Source organism: Eulemur rufifrons, chromosome 19 (assembly GCF_041146395.1).
Source record: "Eulemur rufifrons isolate Redbay chromosome 19, OSU_ERuf_1, whole genome shotgun sequence".
NCBI classification, from domain to species: Eukaryota; Metazoa; Chordata; class Mammalia; order Primates; family Lemuridae; genus Eulemur; species Eulemur rufifrons.
In genome coordinates this window covers 32,853,437-32,881,329 of record NC_091001.1, presented here as the reverse complement: position 1 = coordinate 32,881,329, position 27,893 = coordinate 32,853,437, and positions in this window count along the sequence as shown.

The window sequence follows — 27,893 nt, the reverse complement described above, 5'->3', positions numbered from 1 at the left end:
TTTTGGGAGATGCACTCCAGCCTCATCCACCTGGGTTGATTGTCCTTAAGATTTTTAAGCAGATGGAGGCCCTCACACCTTCATGTTTCTCATGTGGCTGCTAAAACTTTCTCACATTAAGTGCAGGACTGAGGAGAGGAAGCTTGTCCCTGAACTTTCCTCCTTGATGCTTCTGGCACCAGCAGAGAATGTAACTGGTGTAGACAGGCTGAAGGTGGTACATGTTGTGGACAGCAGCAGTACTTTCTCCTCTGGGCAGCCAGGCCCCTGTCCAGAGGCTTGGAGAGGATTTTGAATCCATTTTAGTCACCAGATATGGATTCATTACTCTGAGATAATGGTATTCTTTGAGTTGAAGAAAATACTGTTCGTGTCTTCTGGGACTTAATCACTTTCTGGTTCATGTTTGGTGATACTTTTCTGTAATAAACATGCTTTAGATGTTTCGGAGGTTTGAAGATGCTCTTCCCCCCCCCCCCCCACTAATGTGTCTGCTCTTTGTCGCTGAAACAGAATTTGATTATAGAGCATTATAGTCACTTTCTTCCATGTCTGTAATTTAAATGTACTCCAAGATGTACTCAAGGAAGGTCACGAAGCTGCTGACCTTGAAGATAATTTTCCCTGATTCGTAGAGATTATCAGTGAAAATAAGATCAGTTGATTTTCATCATTTCCATTTTGGGTAGAAGCATTCACCTGAAGATTCTTACCTGGGCATTGTCTTGGGCCATGTGGCTTTTGGTGGGAATTCTTTTTCTCACCTGCAAAACCTCCTTTAGGTTTATGGTGCTTTCTACCTGTGAAATTAATATCTGTTTTACACTGGCCACACTGTGCATGAAGACTTGAGTCAAGATGACCATGTATATATATCTAGGGTAGGGATGGAAGGAGCAGGAAGACTTAGGTGGAAGTGTGAATATGGTCTTTGGTGTTCCATGTGGGACCTGGAGTAATTTGACCAAACAAAAGGTTTTCATGTCTTTCCAAGCTGTGCAGTAGAAAGAGATGAAGAGGTGTGGATACTGTGAGTTGAGACTAAATGTGTCCTCTCTATTTCCTCGAGTGTGCTGAGCTTCACGTCAGTGACAAGTAGGACTCGGAGATGTGGGGAGGGAGTGAGGCTTCTCATGCTGCTGTGGGGAAGCTCAAACCTCTGTACTCCACATGGTTTCTGGTACGCTTGTCATCTTGTCTTTGTATTTGAGTGTGTCCCACAGGACTGAGCCTTTGTCCTGATCCATGGCTGACCAGATACTTTGTACCTGTCCAGACCTTTGTACCTGCTCTAGACCTTGTCTTTATTCTGTAAAATCTAGGGATCCAACGACCTCCCCCCTTCTACATTCTTGGGCAGGTCTGCAGCTTTGTAGGGGCTTGCCTGTGTGAAGGAATGGTGCACGTGGGGACCTATCTCAGGTTCCTTCCTCTCCTCTGATTAACTCACCTGGGTGCCTTTGAAGTTTCCTCAGCCCTGTCCTGTGTTCCTGACACAGTCCATCAGTGAAGATGTACCTCAGAAGGTAAGCCCTGCACAGGGACACATGTTTGAAGCTCAACACATGGTTTGTCCTACCTCTTTATTCATGGCTCATCTTCTGATGCTAACCCCTGCCTGCAAAGTCTCTGTAGTCCAGTGAATTTCTCTAGCTCAGCTCTAATCCTTGACATGCTAGTTGCTGTTTATAGGTGGGTTCCAATGAGTTTGGTCTCTTTTGACCTTGCTCAGTTGTTAAATCTCAGAGTAGGGAAGTGAACACTGTCCTAGGAAACTCTATGAAGCACTGATTCTTTCTTTCCCCTGGGACTGCTCTGCAGAACACTGATTCACTTCCCTTATGCTGCTGAGATGTGACTTGGCATGAAGACAAGTAGACCAAGAGGGTGAGCATGTGGACTGGGGCATACCTGTCATGGGAATCAAATGGCAAACCACCTGAGTGTCTCCTGAAGAGAGGGACAGGCTCAGTGCCTACTGCAACAGGGAGCTCCTTGGTCTGTGATGGAGATGCTTTTCTCCTCCTGTTTCAGGTCCTCACAAAAGCCACTTATTTTGACATCCTGAATTCCTAATTGAAACCAGATGAAATCTATATTCTGATTAGGTGACATTCTACAGAGATGGAAATTATCTTCTAAGTACATAATACAGAGAACTGTCTGGTTGCCTCTTGCTGCTCCTTATGTTTTCTATAACTCATTTCCTGAGCTGTCCAAGAAAAGCAAGGTACAGGAGTTTCTTAACCTCACGTTCAGTCATGGAGGGTACTCTGAAATGTCTCAAGGGTCCTGTACCTCTCCAGACCATGCAATCTGGGGGCCTAACAGGAGGATGTTTGAGTGATGGAAACAAATGCATTCTGTACCTTCATCCCCTTGTTTTAGTCTCTCTTCCTTTGGGGAATCAAGAAATTTCCGTGATCTTCAGCCCATTCATTAGAGTATTTATGCTGCATATTTTTAGACCATGATATTTTCTGCTGAATATTTCTGTTCTTTTTCCTTTGAATGATATCTGTTCACAAAAAAATTCAACTCTAGTTTTCTTAACTTCATTTTAATCACTGACTTCATTGGGTTTAAATTCTATTTTATTAAAGTAACAGTGCTAGGGCAGACTACTGTCAGTAGTCTACTTTACCTTGTGGGTTCTTCAAATTGCTATCAAGATGTTTCTGTGCTTTAACTGGCTGAGTTGATGGTCCACCTGGTTTGAATGTCATGCTGTACTATAGCTGGATGTCCTCCAAAGCTGTGAAGTTTCAGGTGCTGCTCTTGAAATTCCTCCAGCGAAAGCAAGACTGAAATGCTAGAACAATGCCCCCTGGGGTCTGTATGCCTTTGGTTACTAGCAGAATTTCGATTGCCCAAGAGGTTGGGGGGGGGCGGTGAGTAGTGATCATCACTGGTAGTATTGTGCCTTCTCCTTTGATCAGTGGAGCCTGTTGAGGAGACATGCAGTGAAATCTGAAATCTTCGCAGTTCCCGAGAGTGTCCCATTGCTAGGATTAACTGTCTTCCAAAAACTGATCCAGAGACCTTTTCTGGGTAAGGGAGGCAGCTGTTGGGTCATACCTTCCTGTCATTACTTCCCTTCTGGTTTGTTCTTGGCAATGCTTTTCTATGGAGAATGGCTCAGAGGTCCTGTGGCAGGGTTGTATTAAGAGGAACATGAACAACTCTAGGGCTTTTTTTTTTTTTTTTCTATTTCTTTTCCTGTAAAGAACTTGTTAGTGTGAAGGTAGATGGGTTTTGCTGCTTCTGGCAATTCTGTTGACAACTATGTGAGAAACAGGGAGCTCATTGACCAGCTGTGAATTCTGAGGACTCAGGCATCCCAGTTGCTCTGGAAGTAAAGCTGGTGAGAATTCAGCCAGTGGACTTGGTGTGAGGCTACTTAGTGCTCAACGATGAGCCCATTGTACTTGCTCTGTGTCAACCCTTATTGTAAGGGATGAGACATATCAGCCTGAACAATCTTGCTAAGAGGGAGTGTAACTTGCTGATCTTGAAGGGAACAGATTTCTTAGCTTGTAATTACCTACTCACATATTCCAAATGTTTCTTCTTTCAAAAGCAGATCTATAAGCCTGTTTGAGTATTTTTTCCATGGTGGGCTGTTACAGTGAAGTCTTGGCCTGGTATATAGCTCTAATCTCTTGTTCTCAGCCTGGCTCAGATAGAGTCTTTCTCTATCCCCCAGGCTGGAGTGCAGTGGCATAATAGCTCACTGCAGCCTCGACTTCCTATGCCCAAGTGATCCTCCTGCCTCAGCCTCTCAAGTAGCTGGGACTACAGGCATGTGCCACCACACTCAGCTTAAGGTACTTTTAATTTTACTTTTTGTATTTCTTTGCTAGTAGCTCACCTTCATAAAAAATGAGATCATGTTCAGACCAATTTTAGTCTAGCTATTTCATTTTTGTCATTACTTATCTCTTTTTCCTTGATCCTAGTGCTGGTGACTGGTCACCATGATGATGTGACACATTCTGAATGAAGTTAGTTTTCCCTTGGTATTCGGGGAGGAAATTCTTAGAATAAAAGTGAACTAGAAGTTCCTGAACCCCTCCCCATCTTACTCTCTGAAATCTGTCAGAGGTTAGGAGCTCCTTTCTCTGGCCAAAGCTGGTGTTGGCAAGAAGTCTCCTTGTCCCTTTAGCAAGGCAGGAGAACAGGGAGCACATGCACAGTCCCTAAACATCATTAAAATATCTGTATAGGAGCATCATCTTAATTAAATGCTTATGATTGAGTGGTACCCAATGCCTGACACAAAGGAGGTCAATAACCCAGTTTCATAACAATCATTGTGTCATTTAGAGAGAAAATGTCGGATGGGGACCTGTCAGAGTTATTCTGCCAGAAACACACACTCCTGATCAATCGGGGAAGAGTTTGCTGTGGAAGGAAGATCCGTGTTAGCATCTGAGAGAACATAGCTGGTCTTCACTGTTGCCTTCAATTATGCAGCATTGTGGAAGTCATGTGATCAGTAGACCTGGGTCTGTTGGAAGTAGGAAGATGTTGTCTTGTTTTGGATCATCCTATGTAGACCCATTGATGGGGTCTGAGTTTACACTCTGTACATTTCCCAGCACGTGCCATTGACTGTTGCTTAGCAACTAGGCAAGTGGGTACCTGAGGTGGTGGTAGATCTATAACAGCCCTTTCCAAAACATGAACCTCTTATGAGACTTAAGTTCTCTCACTGCTGTTTTAGGTTGTTGGAGCACTTAATTGGGACCTTAAACACTCACACAGACTACTTAGCACTAGCGATAAAGTGTATTTTTTTCTTTATGTACCTCGTTCCCCTCACCCATTTTCACCCTATCTGTTCTTTACCATCAGAGGCATCGTAGTGTCCTTACCCTTGTATTCCTAGGTTCTTCCACTAAATAAGATACAGAGAATCCTATGCCTTTAGTTCCTGGTTGGTGTTCTGTTTTCTCCTAGAATCCTGGCTTATGATGGCCAATATCCCTCCCCAGTTTGCATGAGTATAACATGGATGAGGAGGGAATAAATTGCCTACTCAGAGTATTTAGGAAGAGACCGATTCTCTCTAAGCACAGCAATCCCACACTGATGGATAAATGAGGGCTAGGCGCCTCCCCGTGAATTCTGATGGTAGTTGTGTTTTGTTCTTAGGGTTGATTTCTGCCTTGGCTGCTTTTAGACAATCTGCCCTGTGCAGCTTGACCTAGAGAAGGCTGTGGCAGTTGTTGGCCTGAGGAGGGGGCCTCCAAGGAGCCTGTTTTCCCATAACTTTTCTCGCATGGGCTCATGAGTGCCTAAAAGTCAACTTGAATAAAACTAGTTTCTTTGCTATTTCTCGGCTGTATACATATGACTAAGTTCTGTCTACACCGTGGTTCTGAGGTGTAGGAATTATAAGTGACCTCTGACCATAAGGATCATATTTGATTCCACTGCATGTCAACTTGATATTTTAGAACACTCGGGATAGAGTGTTAATTCTCCCACGGTATAGAACCTTTAAAGTTTACGTCCTGATATAGAGGTCATTCCCTAGTTTGAAACATTATACATGGTATGGTTAATTTCCACTATAGCTGTTTTCAAAGCATAAGCCTCCAATGGGACTTGAGTTTTCTCTCTACTGCTTGTCATCTTAAGTTGTTGAAGGAGAACCTTATTCTTGACCTCAAATACTCACGTGGGAAGTTCCCACTGGTGTGCCATCACCCAAACATTACAAAAACAATCCATGTAAACTAAAACATTTGTACCCCATTAATATTTTGAAATAATAAAAAAGGTTCACACTGGTGATAAATTATGTACTTCCCTTTATGTTTTGATGCAGTTGCTCTCACTCCTGGTTATACCCTACCTGCTGTTGAAACAACACTGGTAGTGGTACTGCTGCCTCAGGAGAATCCTCCTCTGAACAGGACAAAGATTTTTTGTATAGTCCAGATGGGTAGCCATAAAGAGCTGCGCGTGCCTAGAATTCCTTCCTGTAAGAGATAGCTTATGATACCACCACCCATCTCTACCTCCCTAACAGTGAATATAATGTAGATTGGAAGAGAGTAAGTAGTCTCTTTGCAGAAGAAAGTATTCCTAAGGAGATCTGTTCCCTTCACAGTCCCCACTGAATTGGAAATATGGGGTATATTCCTTGCCTTGAAATCATAGCAGACTAGCTCTGAATGAATCTTTTAGAAGTCAGACATGTCTGCAAGGAGGGATGACAGGTGTGTGGTGTATATTTCTGCTTGAGCTGCCTCTTAGAAATTTTCCCTGTCTGCCTGATCCAGAAAACTGTACAGCTACCTCACCTATCAAGGGGGCATGGAAAAGGTAGTTTTACTTTTAACTTTAACAGGGTCACATTAGTTTCTCATAAGTCAATTTTATGTAGGATGATGAGCTTGCTGTCTGTCAGCTGGGATCAGGTAAGTAAGTTCTGATCATGGTGTATGGGCAATGTGGTGTCCAATGGCTGCCAAGATCCTGCTCTTTAGGAGGATCTTCCCTCCCTCTCACAAGGTCCTTGTTAACACTGAGGCCAAGAATGACCCCCTGTACAAATGGCAGAGGAAAAGCAGAGGAAGGTGCCTTAATCATTCTTGCTTGTGTTTTCTAAGAGGTGTCCAATTGCCTATGACACCTTAGAAAAGAACTCTCCCATTCCCAAGGCTCACCCACCTTTGTAGGGAGAAGACAGTTCTGGAGGTGCAAGGTGTCTACAACCACCAGTTCAGGCACCTGTTAATGGGTGCTTTAGAGAGACAAAGGTAGATTTGCCCCTTCTCACATGCCCAGCATGTATGGTCTCCAGACACCTGCCACGCTGGACTGGAAGTGGACACTGTTGGCCCATGAGTAGCCATGTCTGAGGGAGAGGACCCTGACCTTGCCTAGACACATACAGTGCTTTGTCTCGTTCTTTCCTTTGGTTCTGTTTTAGTCCCAATTGTCCCTTTGAACTAAATATCATCTGACTACCCTGACCAAGAGATCTTTTGATGCCTATTTGGTTCTCTGTATTTCCTTATCTTGTCTCAGAAATGACAATTAAGATCCTGGGATCAAAATTCAACACAAGCTTGAAAAACAAGTCTTGCAAATCAGTTCTCTGTCACCCCACAGTTGCTTGGTAGGAACAGTTTTTTCCTGTTGGCCTTTCTTAAATGCCAGAAGCTGAAAAAAATCTCAACTTTGTGCCTGAATTTTACACACTTGCGCATGTAGAGATATATCTCCAACTATCCTGGTGGTTAGTCTAGTCCTCTTGACCGACCTGAAGTATTATCTGTAGGAAGCAGGGGAAATTGACACTGTGGAAATAGATTGATTCTTGGGTCATACTGACCGTTTTAATCTCAGGTAAGGGGGCATTCACCTGAGAACTGTTACCTGGCCATTGTCTTGGATGCCACTGTGGCCTTTGGTAATCTTCGTACCTGCAGAGGCTGTCTAGGTTTGTGTTTCTGAGGAGTCATTACTTAATCACCACCACATCTGGAGACCTGCTGAGTCACGATCACCACATACGTCTAATAGAGATGAGCAGGACGATCTAGGGGGGAACAAGCGTGGCTTTTGTTGTCCTAGTGTGGGACCTGGAATAATTTGATGCAACAGGAAGGTTCTCATCTTTCAAAGCTCTGCACTAGAGACGAGGGAGGTGGGCACAGTGAAGTTCAGGCTGGATGTGGCCTCTCCTGATTCATGTTTCAAATTAAGGGTATGAAAGAACTAACAGATGGGTCTGGGGATGGGGTGAGGCTTTACGTGCTGCTCTGTGGAAGCTCAACCCTCTGTACTCCAGAGGGGTTATAATTCACTCTTCTTTGTATTTGTGCAATCTAAGGGGTTCCTGATACATGCTACCTCTTGTACGCCTTTTTTAACTTGTAAAATATGTGAACCAAAACCTTTCTTCTCTTCTTAGGTAATGGTATGTGGCTTTGCACTCTTCCCTGGTGAATGGATGGGTGTGTGCAGACCTACCTTTGGTTCCTACTTGTCCTCTGAAGGATACACCTCAGTGTCTTTTTGAGTTCAACTGCCCCAGTCCTGTTTCTAGCATAGTCCATCAGGGTTGATACGCTATCGGACAGGCACGGTCCTGGGACGTAAATGCTGAAGACAGGGCCTGTCTCTGCTACCTGGCCCCTACCTCACAGTTGGCCTGTGATGCTGGACACTGCCTGGCACCTCTGCTGAGCTACTGTGAGTTTTTCTCACTTGTCTTGTCGTGGGGCCTGTTGGCCATATCTGGTTGTGTTTTAGGTGGATTCTTGGTGGGTTTGCTCCTCCTTCCCCTCTTCATCTGGTTCACCTGGTGATTCTCAGAATGGGGGAAATGATTGGGACAGATTCTTGGGACCTGGGAAATAGCTTGAGTGAGGCTACCTCTGCCTCTTACCCAGAGTTTTGCTTTTCATCTCAAAATGGTCCAATGACATGTGGTCTATGACGGTTTGGGAATTTTCAAAAAAATTTCTTTTTTGGTTGGGAAAACTTAAACCATAGTTAGTATTTCTTTTGGGGTTGAGGTTTTTCACTATGGAAAAGGAAGTATTGAGCTGGGGTACTTTTTGTGAGAGGTTTTAATTTATGGATTCATTTTGTTTCATAGGCAACCTGTACATCTTTATATCTACTTGTGACTTTGGGCAATTTTACTAATATTGGAAAACAAATTAATTGAACAAAGCTCAATTAACCCCTTCATCACCTAAGTACTGTAAAATATATCTTTTATTCCTGATATAAGTAATTTGGCACTTTTATGTCAAGTAATCACGGCCATGAAAGAATAGCTAAGCTTTGTACTTGATTTATGATGTGAGACCTGAGTGTCTTCATTTGCATTTCCTTAATTCAGAATCTGAGACCTATGCCTGGGGCAGATATCTTTTTAGAAATGATTGCAGGAAACCAAATGGAAGGAAAGTGGATTTCAGGGAGAGCAAGCAGAAACAGGCTGAGCATTGAGCTGGTCATGTCCAGGCTGTATGTGGCTCAGTGCCATGAAGAACCTTCTAAGGAGCAACATAAACAGTGTCTGAGAATTATCCTCCTGGGATTTCCCACAGGTTCCATTCTGCCTCACTGGCTGAGGTTGAGATTGGTCTGCATTGCTGAGACGGGCCTTGGGCCTGGGACTGGCTGCCTTGGGGGATCTTGGAGAAAGCTCTAGGACAGTGAGCTAGATTCACATACACATGGATCAGGAATAAGCTTTGTCCCATAAAAAGTTACACCAGTAAGGATATTGAAATTTCTTGCCCATTCAGTAGCCAGTGGTAACACATGTTAGAATCTCCTAGGAGCCCCTGACAAAAGACCCCAGCACCAGTGAGCAGCTGTGCAGTGACAGGGGCTTCCTCATGTTTCATCCTACACATTCTCATTCCTTCCAGCGGCTCCATCCACTCGGGGTAGCTCCACAGATTGGAGCCGGGAAAACTTAACAGCCCAGTTCCGGAGACTGAGGCCCCTATAAGCATAACTTGATGCAGGCTGCCCACGCTGAGACCTGTACCCCACCCACCATCTGACTTTCAGTTCCATCAGGACTTGAAGAGGTGCTTGTATATGGAGAGAGCTGAAAACCAAATCATCCCTTTATGGCTAGACAAGGAAGTTCTGCCTTGACCCTTGACAGTTTCATGATAGTAGGGCCGGTGCCCTGACCTCAATTTTTGTGCATGAGTCCTGCTTACAGGGGCATCCTAAGGAGTATTAAGGAGAAGGAATTCCTTACGCCTACCTTACAGACCCCAGAGAAGTGTGGGACACACTTCGCTGATACCTGAGGAGCAAGCATCCTTAGTGTTAACTGGGCACACTGCATTTGCCTGAAGCTCTTTGGTTTGAGTCTGTTTCTTGCTCGTGGCCTCTCATAAGCCACTGCTCACTAGTAAGGTGGAGGTAGTTCCTCATGGTGACAAATTCAAGTCTACTCTAGAAGGTTTCAGAAAGGTCCAGAGTAGGTACAGCACCTTGGAAACTTACCTGGAGGGAGGTAAGGGACTGAATGCGAAAAGCATGATGCTGCAAGTTCTGCCTTTTCTCTTCTGATGACTGTGGGACACCTAAACACTATTGTCCCAGAAAGTCTGGGACAGTGTTGATTATGGTCACAACAGCACCTTCCCCTGTGGACAACAAAGGGGCTCAGTCATCAGTCTCACTCTATGCAGCAGGATGTGAAATCACTCCTGTCACCAGGGAGTGGGGGAGCTGGACCTGTGGGCTCCTGGGGCACAGGAGTGAGCTGAGCAGCAGTGCTCTTCTGACTCGGATGGAACCTGGAGTCGCTTCGTAAGAGAGGGAAGTTTTCATGTCTTTAAAAGCCGGTGCTCTGGGGAGGTGTGAGATGGGAAACAGCTAAGTTAAGACAAGGCGTGCCCTCTCCACATCCTCAATGTGAAGCGGAGGGGTTTCAGGGATATGAAGGAATTGGCAGTGGTGTCTGGGAAGGGAGTGAGGCTCTGTTTGCTGCTGTGTGGGAGATGAGTGCACTGTAGTCCATCCATGTCTAACTCCCTCCCCTACTTCTGTTTGCATTTGTGTCCTGAGGGACAAAGTGTGCTCCTGAATCGTGTGTGAACAGACACATTCCACTTGCTGTAGGTCTTTCCTTCAGTTTATAAAAACCTGTGTTACCATGTAACCACCTTCTGCTTTATGAAGTGGGTTGGAAGCCTGGCTGGGTCTTTCCTGGTGGAGGAATGGGTGTGTGCAGACCTATCTCAGGTTCCTGCTGGACTCAGAAGGACACACCTTAGGATCACTGAGTTTCAGTGGCCTCAATCCTGTGTTGCCAGCACAGGCCATCAGGGATGATACACCATCACAGGCAGGCATTGCCCTCGGATAACATTGCTTGAAGATGGACATGCTCTGTCTCTCCTTCCCAGCCCCTGGGTCACAGTTGGCCTCTGATGCTGGGTACCCTCTGGCGTCTCTAAGCCAGGAGTACTTTGGCTTGCCCCTGTGCCGAGGTATATTGGACACATGTGCTCGTGTTTATAGATGTGTTGTTCATGAGGAAGCTTGTTCCCTCACCAGGCCTTGTTCAGTTGGTGATTCCTAGGATAGGGGAGTTTAGTTGGACAATGTCCTGAGAATTTGGCAGTCTCCATGAGTGAGCCTGTGTCTGCCTCTGCCTTGAGCTTTGTTACAAATCTGAAAATATCCTAATGGAATGTAGTCTACTACAACAGTTTGGAAATTTTGATCTTTTTGTTCTGGAAGACTTGGAAGCTTTTCGGGATGAAGAAGGAAGCAAGGAGGCATTGGCCTGTAGTTTTGGCGGGAGGTTTAAAATCATGGAATCGTTGTTACATAGGCAACTTGTACGTCCCATATTGCTTTTTGTGTAAGGTTTGCCAAGTTGTCTTTCAGGTGTTAGCACAAATGACTTTGGAATTCAAATTAATTGAACAAAGCTCCTAATGTTCTCTTAACTTCACTTAGATACTTTAAAATATATGCCCTGCCTTTTATACCTGATAAGTAATTCGACATTTTTGATATTGGTCAACTATGTGAATTATGGAGTAGCTAACAGTTGTCTTACTTGAAATATGAAACGAAACCTGAGTGTCTTTGTTTGGATTTGCTGAATACAGAATCTGAGATGCCTGCATGGATCAGACACAATTTGGAAGTGATCCCAGGAATGCTAGAGCGCGGAGTGGTGACAGGGTAGGGAGAGTACCCAGAGCAGGTCAGAGCTTTAAGCTAGTCATGTCTAGGCTGAATGTGGCTCCTGCTCACTGGGATTGCTCGAGAGAAATATGCTAAAATCATCTCAGGATGGGCCTCCTAGGAAAGGAGTCCTAGAAGTCACCCAGCTCTGTCCACCCCAATGTTGTAGATTCATCTGCTCCCTGCACAGTCCCAGATGTCCCTTTGCACCAGCCACAAAACTGCCTTGGGAGAACATGGAGAAAATACTTCCGACAGTAGCCTTGAAGGCCCAAGCATCCTGGTGGGATGAGGCGGCAGGTGCGGTGCAGTCTCTACCCCTGTGCAGATAACACGGGATCTGGAGGATGCCAGTGAGCTCCCAGCCTCTGCCGTACTTGCTGTCACGCCGTCACCTTGCAGAAGAACCTCAACACTCCTGAGATTTCCAACAAGCAGGGTAGGGAGGTGTCAGTCCTCCTGCAGTGAGGGTTGTCCAGCCATACCTGAGGACTCTGACACCCGCATCCTCTCCTATAGCTTGTGAGCTCTGATGCAGGCTGGCCTGGGAACCAACGTCATTGTCTTTGAAATGCCCAGGACTGAATTCAAGGGAGGAGTGAGGTATGCTTGGAATCATAATCCTGTGTTCATGGCAACATCTAACTCTGGTAAGGGCTGATTTAGGGACCAGTGATGGAACAGGGTGAGGGCTCCATGTTCCATTTTGCTTTCATTTTGCCAGCAGGTGTCTGTGTGGGTCTGTGTGATCCTCATCCTGCTGACCCTCATGGTCACAGCCTGGGATGTTCTTTCACTTGTCTGCCTGGTGCTCTTGCTCCTTACGTCTTGTGAGGGGCTCTTTGCCTTCCCCAAGCATTTGACATGGTCTATGTGAGGTGTCTCACACTCTGGAAGCTGTGGAAGAGGCATCAGTTCTGATTTTTTTTCTGCACGTAAACAATGCCTATGAAATGACAGCCTGTGGATGTTTGGAGCCTGGGCTCTCAGTCCTTCTCTCAAGTTTCACACATCTGGGCTTTTGGATCTCTGGCTCTTCAATATTCTGCCATGGGGTCATTCCCCTGGCTTCATCTTCAAGGTACTTTGATTCCTTAAAGTGCTGGAATCTTCAGGTACAGGCTGCTTTGACCTGTTGGTTTGCTTCCCATTTGTGGTGGTTCTGTCTGAGATGCAAACACACAGTTGTTTAAACCACAGGCAAAGGGCATAGGGGCCTGAACTCAAAAGCCTGAATTTCTGACCATACTCCACCCTGAGGGGGGCCCCAGAGAACGGGGTATTTGCATCATTGAAATGCAAACATCTGTCCTTTTGCTAACTGTGCCATAGCTTCCACAATTCTAGAGGCAGTAAGAACATAAGCACTACTTTTAGTAATTCATATCACAGGTGTACCTCTCCCCTGAAGATTCTCTGGTCTCACCCTGGGCTCCTTCCAGCTGTCTCATGGTTGAGCCCCTCATGGAGCCCGTCCCACTGGGTACTGCCCCACACCAGAGGATGTGTGTGGCCAGCTGTGAGTGGCTCCACAAATCTCAGTTGATGCATCAGGCCATGTTCCCAGGCCTTGCTTGACACGTGCAGCTGTGATCCTGACAGGTATGATTGACGTGTCCCATAAGGTCAGCCCTGAATCTGACAAGACTAGAGCCCTCTCACAGTGTCCAACTTGTGCCTGTGCTGCTGGGCTACTGAATGTTTATCCTGGCTATGAGAACCTTCAGTCTTTTTCAGTGTACTAAGGAAATATGAAAAGAATCAGTTATATCCTTCTTCACATAAACTTATTCCCATACTAGTGGATGGTAAAATATCTTGTTTGTTCAGTAACCAGGGTTAACATGTGTTGGGATCTCACTGGGGCCAGGTGAGCCCTGGGGCTCAGAGGTGGCTGGACCATCCAGAGAGTCACCCCCAGTGTCCAATGAGTAGCTCTGTGATAACGGGGGCTTTCTCAGGTTTCATCCCGAACATGCTTATTCCTCGAAGCTGCTCTATCCTATGAGGATAATTCCACAGCTAGAGTCAAATCTTCTCAGCAGCCCAGTTGAAGAGACTGAGTCCACTGTGAGCACAACTTGTTGCAGGCTGCCCGGTGGGTGAGGCCTGTCCTCAACCTACCTGCTGGCCTGAAATTCCATCAGGATGTGGTGATGTACCTGTATGTGGATGGACAGAGCAGAAAACCAAACCCTTTTATGACTAGGCAAGGAAAAGCTGCCTTGTAGAGCTGGTACAGTGACCCCTATCCTTGTGCATGAGCCCTGCTTCTGGGGGTGTCTAAGGTTAAGGACTGCTAAAGAAAGTGACATCTTCTGCCTGCTTTGTAGACCCCAGAGAAGGGTACACTCTTCCCTCATGCCTAGGTACTGGTGTGTCCTCAGAGTTAATTGTGTGACCTACATCAGCAAGGAGTTCTTCTCTCTGATAGTTTCTCCCTGGGGTGTTCAGCAGATCAGATGTTCCTCAATCATTGATTACCTTGCAGGGAGCAGGTGGCTTCTCATGGACAGATTTTAATCTGCTGTGGCAGTTTCTGAAGTCAACAGTAGGTGCAGCATGTAGGAAACTCACGCTGAAGAGGTGAAGGACAGAATGCTAAATGCATGGTGAGAGGTTATGCCTTTGGTTTTTGATGCCCTGGATATCATCAGAAACTTGTTCTAGAAAGTCTAAGAACTGTTTGATCATGTCAACATCAGCACCTCTTCTGGTTCTGTCTGACAAGGAGGCAGGAGTGGCTCAAGGGTCTCTCGTGTCCAAAGGGCAAGACCCTGCAAGTGTTTGCAGCCCCGTGGTTGGGAGAGCTGGGCCTGCTAGGCTGCTCAGGGCATGAGCATGAGCCAAAGCTCTCTTTGATGCAAAAGCAGCTGTTGGTCTCACTCTTGCCATGTTTCAGACCCTTTTAGATCTGCACTTGGAGATTCTGATTTGGGAGGAGGTGGTGCAGACAGCAGAACGATGGCTGCCAACAGGGAGTGTGGAGAAGGTTCAGCTCTGTGAGAGAGAACTTGGCATGAGGCAGCACATCTCCCACTGAGCACCGACTTCTGGCACTGTGCTGACCAAGGATAGCAATTCAAGAACAGGGACCTGGTCCGTTGTAAGATGCGATCCTCTCCTAGTCTCAGCCTGTCCAGGTTGAAGAAGGTGAAAATGCTTCTTGCTGTTCCTGCTGTTCTAGTGGATCCACTTGATTGTCAAGAGAGTGACATTGAGAAATAGTCCCATTTTATGTCATCGGGAATAATATGTGACAAGTGTTATATTTAACGTAAAGTCCAGAAAGGAAGTTATTTGGTCCCATGGAATACTTTGTGGGAATGTCCTTAATTTTAAATTTCATAAAACACCTAAATTATCTATTTTATGAATTTTATCTTCCATGACATTTAGGCCTATACATTTCAAATATAATTTACATGAATACATTGAATAATGTATTCAATGTGTCTTTGCTCAAATGTTATAAAAATATGACAGTGTACTTATTGCCTCTTATTTTTTTCTTGCTCAGGGTTCTCAGGGTAGGAATAGTGATGGGGACTTTCATATGAAGTACAAGGTAAACCTCAGTGTCTAACTCTGATCACTTTCAATATAGATGATGAAATAATTTGACAGGTTATGCATTAACTTGCAATTTCTACTGTAACAAAAGAGCACCAAGTTCACTGCTTAAAAAAAAAACTTATCTCACACTGGTGGAGATCAAGTTTGGAATTGGTCTTATTCAGACAAAATGATGGTGCGGGCACAGTTGGCTCTTTCTGGCTTCTCTAGAGGACAAGCTGTTTCCTTGACTCATCCTCCTCTCAGCAGCTTCCTGCATCGACTCGCAGCCACTGTGTGGGCTGCAGAGGGAGTGACTCCCCGCCCGCCCCCCCACCCCCCCGCCCGCCCCCCCCACCCCCCCCGCCGGCTTCAGAGCTGGAGCGTATCTGTCTTGACATCAGTGGGATTCTCCTTCCCCCTCTGCCTCCTCCCACTTTCTCACATGAATCACCTTTGTGATGATGGAGACCACTGGACAGTCTGGGATGATCACTCTACCTTAAAATCAGGTGACTGGCAATGCAGATTAGACCTGTCCCCTTCATGCCCCCATGTCATGCCACAAAATATGCCATAGGCTCTAAGGACTAGGATGTGGGAATCTTAGCAGGTCATTCATCTGCCTGTGGTGTTTGGTACTTTATTTGGAAGTGATCCAAGGAGGGAAGTTGAATCGATGATAGAGTGGAGAGGGCAGCCACTGAAGGGGGTTGGAATGAGCTGGTCCATCCCACTGGGGACTCTGGAGTAGCTGTGAATGATACAGCCCAGAATGTCCTTCTGGGGTGATGAGATTCTGGCCATGGACTGTCACGCCTCTCAGCCATGTTCCTAGTGGTTATTCCCTAACCCTGAAGGCATGAGTCCATCTGCCCTGCTGGAATGTGGCTCTGTGTGACAGCAAGTGGACTTGGAGGGGTGAGGGTGTGGCCTCGGGCAGCCCAGTCACTGCAGTAGACTTCCTGGGTCTCCCCCAGCAGAGGAGGGCAGGGGCTCAGTGCCTACTGCAGCTAGGAGAGCTCCCTGCCGTATCTTCTGGTGACGGGGAGTTGACACCTCTCCTGATAGATTCTTACACGTTCTTGCATCTCAGCCTTGTCTCTGCAGAATGTCTCCATCCTCTCAGTACCACAGGATGGAAATAAAGATGAGACTAAAAAGTAGACTTGAATTTGATATTCAAAGGATGATTTGCCTTTTAAATCTCATGCTTTCTTCACACAATAGGTGAGACTGTGTGCTTAAAGAGCTAAAACGATATAACATCTGTCTCATGTCAGATCTCTGGTGCACGTCATGTGCTGTTGGGATAATGGTTGGAGAAGAAAGCTACAACACTTCTTCCCTCATTGGGATGTAATGCAGGTTGTGAAGTTAGATTCCCACTTTTGGGAGGGTATTATGATATAGGTCAACTATTCTTTATTGCTAGATAGCATATACGGTTTAGGGGTGAGTAGAAACTAAACTACTTTAACATTTACTTTAAGGTATTCTTCTACCCTGTATTTGAGCTTTTAAGAAGAGTTGGCATCTCATTTGAATTTGAGCAACCAATGCTATTTTGTTGAGGAAAATTGATCATCTTCCAACACTGCATGTTTTTCTACTCCTTTGGATTGTAGTGACTATAGCCAATTAACATCTGCAAGTGTGAGTGCGAAGGAAGCATGAGCTGGCTTACAACCCTTCTCTCCCTTGCACTCCCTGGAAGGCCTAACCCAGGTGCCTGGATGCACAGTAGCCTGTGCTGTCTTCAGGAGGAAGCTGCTGGTGACGTGCTTAGTTTTGGCTTTGCTCCTCGCTGTATGTGCCTTTTGACTTGTATCCTCCGCCCCAGCCTCTGCTGGAACAGCCTACATTGTCCTTTGACCCTTGTCTGCCTCATGGTGTAGTTCTATGTCCATAGGAGGGTCATTTTCAAGGCAGAGCATTTGGAAATTGTCCTGGTGAGGTTCCTCACCACTTAACTGCTTGGGTCCGAGATTCACTCTGCATTGAGTAAGGTTGCTTTCTCAAATAATGGTGCTCTTTAAAGGACTAGTCTCTGTCCTGTGTGTTCTCATAGAGGCTATAAAATGTGTCCATATGTATTGGCAGAGAGCCTCTGTCAAGAAACACTTCTGTTCTCTAACTGGCTGTGGGGACGTCAACACACGGAGGAAAGTCATAACGATATATGTGTTTCCTCAGAAGCTGTAATGTTTCAGGTGCTGCTCCTAAAACATTCTAGCATTTAGATTCCTCTGGAAATCTAGAGCTGGACATAACTTGTACTTGATTTCTGGACACCTTTTTAACCAATAAAAATAGAGTTGTTAGATGGGGGAAGTGGTCATCGTGGGCAATGTTGCACCTTTTCCCCTGGGCAGCCAGGGTCCATCTAGGAGACCTGGAGCTGGATGTTGTGAGCTTTACAGTCCCACAGTGTGATGCTGCCACAGGTAACTGACCCTTACCTCAAAACTGTGAGCCAGGGGAATTGTGTGCTGTTGGTCTTGCATTCTGGGCATGCTCCCTGGTCTGCCCATTCCTTGGAGATGTATTTGGCTGGTAATTGGGTAAGTGGTCCTGGGGGTTCTTTGTAATAGGACAATACACAGTGCTGGATGGGGCTTCCTGTCATAACAAATGTCTGTCTCAGTCTGTGAGCTGTACAGGGGCTGATTGTGAAAGTGCTGTTGGTCAGCAGAGCTTCCAGGGCATGGAAATCCCTCATCCTTCACACTGAGAAACAACCCTGAAAAAAGAGCAGGGAGCTCTTTGGCCAGAAGGGAAGTCTGAGGACTCTTGTATCCTTGTCATTCAGGCAGTAACTCTGATGGAAATTCAAGCAGCAGGCTCAGTGAGATGAATAGGTCTGTCAGAGATGACTCCATTGTGAGTCTGGTTGCCTGGTTGTGACTGCCCCTGCTGAAGGGGTGAGGTCAACTCAGCCTGGGAAGTTTGCAGAGGGAGAGGGAGTTTGCTTGGGTCCCTTCAGCAGGAAAGTAGGAGAGTAAGGAACTCATTCCAAGTCCTAAGCATCATCCATAAGCCACATCCTAAACAGGTCTCCTGAAACACTCATGGTCAGGTGAGTGAGGCTCCATACCTGGATCAAAGGATGCCTCGCAGTTATTGTGGGGAAAACCCAAGTTTAGAAGATGCTCAATAGATTGTCACTAAAGATGAAAAATATCAGACAGGAGCTTGCCTGAGTCTTTCTGCCCAAAATACACCTTCCTGAAAATCCCAATCCAGGAGTTGGTTGTGGGAGCAGATCCTAGGTAGCCTCTGAGAGCACGTGGCTGGTCTTTCCTGTTTTCTGCAGTTGTGAGCATCTGGAGGTTCACTGCACAGAAGGCCTGGGTGTGTTGGCAATAGTGAGATAATGTCATCTTGTTTTGGATCATCCCATGGGCCCATAGATAGGGTGTTAGAGTTTAAACTCTGTACAGTTCCTGGAATGTGTCATTGGCTCTTGGTGGCCAACTAGTTAGAGTGTTAAGTCCCCTGTATGATTTGTGCACCAAAAAGGTGCTGTACTGGAATACACCACCACTTTGGTGCTCACCAGTTGCTCACTGCGACTTCAGAGAGTTAAAGGTCAATTCTTTGGAAACTTAACCACTTAGAATAAGTTAGCACTAGTGGTAAGTGATATTTTTTGTCTTCATGTAGTTATACTCGCTCACCCTTTTTCACTGTACCAGCTAATTATCATTGAAGGCACTTAGGTGCCAGTAATGGAGTCTTAAGAGTCCTCCACTTACTAGTATCTGGACCATTTTATGCTTTTATTTTGTGGTCAGTGGTATGTATGTTCCTGGAATTCTTTCTTGCTCAGACACAATTTATGGCAGCCACTCTTCCTCTCTCCATTTTTAATGAATATCGTATCAATGAGGAGAGAATAAGTTTCCTCTTTGCAGAAAAGAGTATTTTTGGAAAGATGAATTTGCTCCTTCACAGGCGGGTGATGACATTACACTGAATTAGGACTGTGAGTTAGGTGCTTCTTCCCCAAATCGGATAAGAGTGTGATGTTTTACTTCCCAGCTGGATATCGTCTTTCCTTGGCTTCAGTGACTTTGTCTGCCCTGGGTGGCCTGATGAGGAATGGACTGTGGCAGTCCCGGGCCTGCAGAGAGGGCTGCTGACAGGACCCTGTATTTGCAAGACTTGTCATCTGGGAACACACAAGTCCCCTATTATCCATATGGAATAAAGTTGATTTCTCTGCTGTCTCCCAGTTAGATGGTACATCATTACATTCTGTCCATCCTGGAGTACAGACATTATCGTAAGCAACAGCTGACCTTTAAGATCTTGCACCTTGATTCTACTACTTGTGACTGGTCAACTAGATATTTGGAAACACTCAGAATGAAAAATGTGAGTACAGTTGTGCCTCAATATCTACAAGGAATTGGTTCTAGGACCCCCCACAGAAGCTCAAATCCCTCTATAAAATGGCTTAGTGCATATATAATACACACCTAATCCTGTATTCTTTAAATGGTCTCTGTATTACTTAAAATACCTAGTATGATGTGTATGCTATGAGAATAGCTGTTGTGTTTAGGGAATAATGACAACTGTGCAATACAAATGTAACTATCTAAGGCCTAACCACAAACTACATATCAGCAGCAATATAACAGCTCGTTCTTTCAACACTTAAGGACTGCTTTCCTTCACACATCTGAAAAGTGTTAACACTCACTGAAACCCTAGTTGTTCTCTTAATAACCAGCATGTGATGATGGTGACAATAATTGCTGGATGGTCCTACAGTGCCCATGTGTGCCTGTGGCACTGCAGGTGAGTGGTGAGACATCGGCCTAACTTTTGAAGCTCCTGACAGCATGTCAGAAGGATCATCTACCAGGAAGCACCAGATTTCCAGGTGATGCTTTGCAGGAGGCTCAATAATATTGACATTGGTATCTGTGGAGGTTGAAACTTGAGGGTCTTGAAGCATTGAAAGTCCAGGGTTCGTAACTGCACATGCTATAGAGACATTGTTCTGGGAAGCTGTTTCTTCTTTTTTCCTTGCATCAAGCACATTTTTGCAGTGGTTGTAGGCGTGCTGTGACACAGGTTTTGTTTCCTTGAGGGATTATATGCTGAGTTCATACCTTTAACACGTGTGCCTGTTGAAAAACTGCTGCAGATGTCAACTTGGTATGTTGAAACCCTCCAAATAGAAAGTGTAGGTGTGGTCTCAAGTGCCGAGGTTGAGACTTGGAGTTACTTTACAAAACAAAAAAATCTCATGTTTAAAAGCTTTTGATCTAGAGTATGATAAAGTGAAAATGGCTAAGTTAAGACCAGGTGTTCCCTCTCTAGATGATTGACTTGAAGCTCAATTTCAGGGATAAGAAGGAACTGACAGTGATGTCTGGGCAGGGAGCGAGGCTTTTCATGCTGCTGTGTATACAAGCTCGACTTCCATGGTACTCCAGAGGGTTTCTAATTGTCTTTCCTCCTCCTCTTTGTGTCCTAAGGGATGGAGCTGCCTACTGCAGCACCGAGCTCCCTGCTGTGTCTTCCTGGGATGGGGACTTTTCCATAAGGAGATTTTATACACCCCTGTATCTCATTCAGCCTTGTCAACATCTGCACCTGCCTGATGCTTGCAAAAATTTGAGAAGAAAAGATGAAAGTTATCGTTTTTATGTTTTCACTTCAATAAATCTAGGGGGAACTAGTGGCTTCTTGATACATAGATGAATTGTATAGTGGTAAAGTCCAGGCTTTCAGTGTATTTGTCACCTGAATAGTGGACATTGTACCCAAAGTCATCCTTCAAATATCACAAAAGTTAACTCTTAATCTCATGCTTTCTCTCTCACAAAATATGAGATTGTGGTTTTAAAGATCCAAGATGAATGTTCAAATGCCAAATATCCCTTAAATGTGAGGAGCTACTCTAAGATAAATTACTGTAGAAAGAACTTACAAAATCTCATTCCTTCATTAGAATATTTTAGAGGTTAGGGTGTGTAGATTCCACATTCACGTGAGTGCTGTGTGTCAACTATTGCTTTTCATTGCTATGTACTGTAGCAATGAAAATACTAAAAAAATTTAGATAAATAAGATCTAAATTAACATTTGGTGTTAAGGTATCCTTTTCTTCCATGTTTGAGCTTTTGAGGACAGTTTGCATCTTTTGTTCCTTAGTAATTGGTGCTTTAAGGAGCAATCTATGCCCTCATCCATCACTTCTTGTGTTCCTGCTACTTTCTCTTCAATCTGTGTTTTACTAGTTTATAAAATCTGTATGACCCAGAGCCCTTCCTTGGTTTGCTTAATATGGTCTGCAGTTTTGCAGAGTGCTTCTTGCATGAATGAATGGGTGTGTGCAGACTTATCTTGGAGTTCTACCTATACTCTGAAGATTACTTCTCAGGGTCTTTGAGTTTCAACAGCCCCAATCCTGTGTTTCGGGCAGATACATTTTGCAGGTGATCCCAGAACACTCAGTGTGGAGTGGTGCAAGGCAGGGGAGGGAAGACAGCCAGAGATGAGTAGAGCATTGAGCTGGTCACCCCTAGGCTGCATGTGGCTCAGTCCTGCTGGGAATGATTGAAGGGACCACACTGAATATATAACAGAATGTCCCTCCTAGGAAACAAGGGTCCTGGGATTCACCAACTCTGTCTACCCCATAGTTTGAGATCCACCTGCTCTCTATATTGTTGAGAAAGCCCTCTGTGCCTGAGGCTGAGCTGGCTTGGGAGAATGTGGAGAAAGCTCTAGGACAGTAACCTTGCGAGGTCACAGGAAAGGGTCCTAGTGGGATGGGGCCACAGGCATGGTGCTGTCTCCACAGCTGTGTCAATATCAAGGAATTGGGGGGATGTCACTGAGCTCTCTATTCTTTGCCATATTGGCGCATACTTTCCAGAAGAATCTCAATGCTCCTGGGATTTCCTTTTGGCAGGATGGGGACAGTGTCATTTCTTCAGAAGCAATTGTCCACATTCCATACCTGAAGACCCAGACACCTGTCATCCTATGGTGGTCTTCACCTTCTCCTTTAGCCTGCAGGTTCTAATGCGGGCTGGCCTGGGAAGTGATATCTTCTCTTTTGAAACCTTCAGGACTGAATCTGAGGAAAGAGCAAGGTGTGCTTTCAACTGTGGTCCTGCTATGTGAATGGTGACGTCTGACCCTGGGTCAAGGCTGATTTAGGCACAGAAGATGGAACAAGGGGAGGGCTCCATGGCCACTTTGCTTTCTCTTTGCAGCAGATGTCCATGTGGGTCTGCATGGTCATCATCCTGCCAGCTCTCATGGTCACAGCCAGGATGTCCTCATTTAACTTGTCTGCTCAGTGCTCTTGCTCTTCATGAGTCATAGGGGCTCCTTCCCTGCCCTGAGTATTTGAGATGATGTGAGGTGTGTCTCCCTCTGGGTGCTTAGAGAGGGACTTCATCCCTGATTTCTTTTCCCAAGTAACATCCTGTTGACACAGGTAAAGTGTTTATATTGACCCTGGTTTCTCAGATCTTCCCCAAAGATTCACACATCTGGGCTCTCAGATCTCTGGCTCTTCCATATGCTGCCAGGGGATCATTCCCTGGGATTATCTTCAAGGTACATAGACCAGTATTTAAAGTGGTAGACTCTTCAGGTGACAGCCACCTTTGAGCTTCTAGTTTATTTACCTTTAGTTCTAGTTCTGTCGGAGAAAGAGAGCACATAGGTGTTCAAATCACATATAAAGGGCATGGTGGTGACCTTGAACTCAAATGCCTGAAGTCCTGCCTACCCTCCACTGTGCTGAGAGGCCCCTGTGACTGGGGGATTTGAGTGATGGAAATGCAGACATCTGTCCCTTTTGCTGACTGCACTTTACCTCCTGCAGTTATACAGGCAGTAGGAACACAAGGTGAATAAATCAGTGCTTCCAATACTGCAGGTTGTCAGTATTCCTGCCCCTGATGTCCCAACGTGTGAAGATTCTCTGATCGGGCCCTGGCTTCCTCCCAGGTGACTGTCAGGTCCCACATGGGGGCCATCCCATTTGAGGCTGCCCCACCACAATGGATATGGCTTGCTCTGAGTTGCTTCCTGCAATCTCATTGAACGTGTCAGGCAATGTCGGGCATCAGCACATACAGCTGTGACTGCAGTTGCTGTGCTTGACCTGCTCCCATGAGTTCAGCCCTGAGTCTGACCAGATGAAGGCCCTCTCATGGTGTGTCTATTTTGTGACTGTGCTGTTGGTCTGGTTAACTGCCAGTCTGATCCAACACTTCAAGGAAATTTTCAGATTTTTTTCTATAGTTCCTCATACAAAGTTGCCTCAATACCATGGATGTTGAAATCTTTTCAGTAACCAGTGGTAGCATGTGTTGGGATCTCCCAAGGGCCAGTGGGTCCTGTGGCTAAGGGGCAGTTGGAGCATCCCGAGGGCTCCTTCCAGAGAGTTGCCCAGCGTCGAATCAGCAGCTCTGCAGTGACAGGTGCTTCTCTGGGATTCCTCTAGAATATTCTCATTTCTTCAGGCCACCCCATCTGCCCAGGGCACTTCCACAGTCTGAGCTGGCAAAGTTCTCAGCAGCTAGGTTTTGAGACGACATCTCACTGTGAAGACAGCTCGTGGCAGGCCACCTGCCCCATGGCCTGTACTCCCCCAACTATCTTCCCTGAAATGTCATTAGGACGTGGCCCAGAGGTGAAAACCAAACCCTTTTGTGACTAGAAGAGGAACAGATGCCTTGTAATGTGTAACAGAGTTGGTACCCTGACCACAGTCTCTGTGCAGGAGCCCTGCCCACAGGGGCATCTAAGGTTAGGAAGCACCAAAAAAATGTGATGTCTTCTGTCTGCCTTGCAGACCCCAGAGAGGAGGGGGCTCCTGATGTATCCTCAGTGTTAATTATGAGACTTACATCTGCATGGAGCTCTATGCTTTGATCATTTCATCAGGAACGTTCAGCAGATCAGACTCTCGAGTAGTAGGTATGTTATCTTGGAAGCTCGCCCAAAGGAGGTGAAGGATTGATATAGAATGCAGGGTGCTAGAAGCATCTGCCTTGCTCTTTTGATGTCTTCAGTATCAACAGAAGTTGGTATCCTAGAAAGTCTGGGGACAATATTGGTCGCCTTTATAATAGCACCTTCTCCTCTGGCTAAGACGTGCTCAGCAGTCTCTCATCTAAGAGGCAGGATTCTGAAGTCATTCCCACCCCTGTGGTGGAGAGAGCTGGGCCTGCCAGGCTTCGCAGGCAAGAGCCTGAGCTAGAGCCCCGCTCCAATGTGGAAGCTGATGCTGGGTCATGCCTGCCAGGTCTGGGACCCTTTGAGATTTGTACTGCAGGTGGTGTCTCTGGGTATGGGTGGGGTAGTTCAGACAACCAGGACAGAGGCTGTCATTGGGGAAAGGTGGAGGACATTCAGAGCCGAGTGTGAGTGAGAACTTACTGTCAGTGCTTGGTAGGATGTGCTGCCTCTGGTGCTGTGCTGACCTGCAGTTTCACGTGCAGCAGGGACCTCATGTTCACTGTGCAGTGTGACCTTCTCCTAGTCCTAGCCTGGGGTGGAGAAGGTGAGAAGGCTTCCTGCTGTTCTAGTGGATCCACATGGTTGTCAGGGGGGAGAGAGCTTTTGAGAAATATTTTCATTTTATGTTGCCTGGAATATAACATGACAGGTCTTATGTCTTAACTGGTGGGAGAATTCAGGAAGGAAGTTATTTGGGCCCGTAGAATACTTTGTGAGAAGATTTTAATTTTACATTCATTTTCTTTCATAGAAAACATTCGGTATCTTTTGTTATAAAAATGTCTTTTGTGGCATTTATGCCTATACTTTCCAAATAAAAAGCAAATGAAAACCTTCAATGTTTTCAACCTCTTCATACTGAGTTGCTACAAGGATATGACACTATTTTATTGTCTTGAATTTTGTATTGCTCAGAGTTCCTAGGGAAAGAATAGTTATGAGGATTCATGAATATTAGTAACTTACATCTGAATCACTCTGAAAATAGAACATAAGAATTTTCGAGAGACTCTGGGTTAATTTCCTGGTTCTTCTGTAACAAATGAGCACCAAGTTAGGTACTTAAAACAAACTAACTTTACAGTGTTTGAGTTTAATAGTCTGGAATTGGTCTCTCAGGCAAAATCAAGGAGGTAGCATGGTTCGTTCTGTTTTTCTAGAGAACAATGTTTCCTTGACTCACCGACCTTTCAGCAGCCTCCTGTATCCTTTGACTATAACCCCCTTTTCAGCTTCAGAGGAAGGGACTCACAGCTGGGCATGCATCTTGAAAGCTTAGTGACTCTCACTCCCTCTTCCATTTTCTCTCTTTAACCACCTTTTTGATGATACTCTGAACAATCTGGGACAATCTCTTTATCTTGAATTCAGCTGACTGGCAACAGCCTGTATCTCTGGTCCTTGAGCAATTGGTGCTGTTTTTGGTTGAGAAGAATGTATTCCATTCTTCAACATGCCAGGTTTTTCTGCTGCCTTGAATTCTAGTGATGCTAGCCCATGTAGTGCTATCTGCCATTTGTTGATGTAATTCCTAGTATTGAATAAGACATAAGGAGATGTTTGGAGCCTATCTCCTGCTTATAATCCCTGATAGGACTAACCCATGTGCCTGTTGCCACCAGACCCTGTGCTGGCCTCTAGTGGAAACTGCTGCCAAGGGCGTTTGGCTTTGAAATTTCCCTCTTCTTTATATAGTGTTTGACCACCATCATCCCAGCCTTTGCCAGACACAGCTTGGATTATCTTGTGACCCTTGGGTGTAGGACACTCTAATTGCCTATATGCTCTTAGAGTCATTCCCTAGCCAGAGTATTTGGAATGGTCCAGTTAGGTCTCGCCACCTAACTACTGTGGGTAGAGATTCATTCTATTTTACCCCATGGGATGTTCTACTGGATGTGGATTATTTGTCAGTATTTATGTGGGCCTGGGATGCCGTCATCCTTTCTCCCAGGTTCCTACATCCATGGTTCTCAGACTTAAGGTGGTCAGTCTTGTCTGCATTGTGCTCCCTTTGTTAACATCAGGAGCTGTGGGACACGAGCTGTCCCTGCTGTGCACAGGCCTAGCACACGGTAGATCCTACCTCTGATAGGCAAAGTGTGTGTTCTTTTTCCCTGATGAGCTTTGGTTCAGCTCTACACATGGTTCTCAGGAAGGTCTAGACACAGGTGTGTCATCTTTTTGGGGAATCATACTGATCTTCATTATCTGAATTTGATGGAAACTTGAGAAATTTGTCCACTAGGAAAACTCATTACTTGATGACTTAGTAGTTAGAGATAGGTCTTGGCCTTCTGGCCCCATGACAGTAGTCACAAAGCAGGTGCATATGACAGGTGTCCCACATCATAGTTTTTGTGATTAGGTAGTTTCTTCTTGTACTGGCTTCTGTTAAAGTCAAGTCCATTTTGAGTTTGTTCTGTGAATCTTAGCCCTGAATTTGTTCTGCATTCAAGGTTTGCCTAGAACTGGAAATCAGCTAGACATTAGCGTTTTCTGACCCTGTGAGCCAATCTAGCATGATTCGGGCTTGACTAGATGGGAATTCTAACACTGAATGTTCCCATGTCTGTATTTAGTGCTCAGAAAAGCCAATTATTTTGATGTCCTTAATTCTCAGTGGAATCTGAACCAAATATGAATTCAAATTGGTTAAAGATATTTTACAGTTCTGAAAATTATTTTCTAAACATACAGAGACTAACTTGTCAGTTACCTACTGCTACTCCTAGGACTCGGACCATCAGATGAGATGTCTGTCTGAGCAGGACTCACAGACAATTGAACCATATGGCCAGGACCATGGAAGGAATCCTCAATCCAAGGGCTGAAAATCCTATACTTGTCCCTCCCATGTACTTTGGAAGACCAAGAGGAGTAAAATGGTTGCATTATTGAAATGAATGTATTCTGTCCCTTTGTCTTATTTTATACTTCATCTTTTCCTGATGATTCCAGGCACTGGAAAAATCTGTCAATCTTTAGCCACATTCTTTGTACCCCATATATATTTTTTTACCTATTACTGTATTATATGGTGAATATATATTTTATATGCTCTGTCTTACATTATTTGGCTAATGTCTGCCCTTATATTCTTTTTTTTTTTTTAGTTAATAATAACAATTTTAATTTCTTGGTTTTGACAAGTATACCATGGTTACATAAGATGTTAACAATAGGGGAAACTGAGTGAACTATATATGGGCACTCTCTTTGCAACTTTTCTGTAAACCTAAAATTATTCCAAAACAAAATGTTTATTTAAAAAAAATAGTGGGTTTCTGCATGTCTCTCCAGGCTTCCTTTTCTGGCTCTGGAAACATTTTCTGAAGTCAAGTTCCAGGGCTCAGACCTTGGGAAATGGAGTCTATGTTTTTAAAGGACAGTGGAGCCTGGCGTTGCTTGGAGAAGGGCAATGACTGGCTTTGAAGAGGCCCTGCTTATCTCAGTGACAACTCTCATCAGTTACTGCACTCTGTGTGTCTGTCTTCTGGTCCTCTTCTCTGTCTGCTCTGTCTTGGAACTCCATGTATGAGGGGTTAAAATTGTCCTGGATTAAAGGAGAAGAAGAGGCAAGGATGACCCAACCCCGCTCCAGTATGTACTGATAAGAGGGTGAG